This window comes from Chrysochloris asiatica, unplaced genomic scaffold (genome assembly GCF_000296735.1).
Source record: "Chrysochloris asiatica unplaced genomic scaffold, ChrAsi1.0 scaffold00122, whole genome shotgun sequence".
In the NCBI taxonomy this organism is placed as follows: Eukaryota; Metazoa; Chordata; class Mammalia; order Afrosoricida; family Chrysochloridae; genus Chrysochloris; species Chrysochloris asiatica.
This window is the reverse complement of record NW_006408640.1, coordinates 8,157,197-8,158,273: the sequence shown is the minus strand read 5'-3', so window position 1 is coordinate 8,158,273 and position 1,077 is coordinate 8,157,197.

Here is a 1,077-nt window from a genome sequence, read left to right as displayed (position 1 = left end):
AATCAATTATTAGAGTTCAAAAGGGCAGCATTTACACTGAACCTCCTGAGCCCGGGGACAGAAAGCGGTGACCTAAGAAGCATGGCTGAGAAGCAGCAGAACTAAGAGCCAGAACTTGAGGCAGAGCAGTGGGTTTCCCAGCCCAGGAAGCAAGCAAAGCTGTGATTTTGGATACGGGGCTTGATTGCAGAGTGGGGTGCCAAAAGGCACTTAATTGGGGAAGCCAGGTTTGCTGACCCATGGAGCTTGAGCAGAATGTCAACAGGCTAAGGTTTATGGTGGAGTGGTATGTCCTCTGGACATATATCAGCAGCCCTAAAAGAGCTTCGTAGCATTTTCTAGGCAGAAAGAGGCCTACTCAAGGGCATGACTGAGAAGAGGCTGCCCTGACTGGAAGGACTGGACCATGAACATTTCTGCCCCTGAACTGAAACCTGTAAACTTCCCTAATAAACCCCATAACTTTGAGTATGGTATCTGAGTTTGGTGTGGCCATTGCAAAGGATTAACAAACCTAGGTGAGCAGAGAGTGCTGTGGGCAGGATGGTTGGTGACATTTTTACAAAAGACTTTTGTGGACTCTCTGGGAGACCTGACCAAGATTTATCAAACATGATCGCACAGGAAAAGGAACATATAAAAGTTATCAACAACAGATTTACAAATGCACTTTAGGAACACAGCCATATGAATATAGAAGGCCACTTGGGCTCCCCTGTCATCAGTACAGTACCCTGAAATCCTGGCAGGGTTCTAAGCAACTGTTATTCTTCTCTGTATCATCTGCATATTGCATGTTGTTAATGTGACAACCTTGCTTACTGAAAGTGAAGAGGACTTATAAATATTTACTGATGAAGATCAAAGACTATACAGTGTTCAGAATGGGTTGTACCTCAAAGTAAAGAAAATAAAAATCCTTAACAACTGGGCTAGTAAACAACATCATGATAAATGGAGAAAAGCTTGAAGTTGTCAAAGACTTCATTTTGCTTGGATCCATTATCGACATTGAAAGCATCAGCAGTTAAGAATTCAAAAGATATATTGGATTGGGCAAACCTGTTGCACAAGACC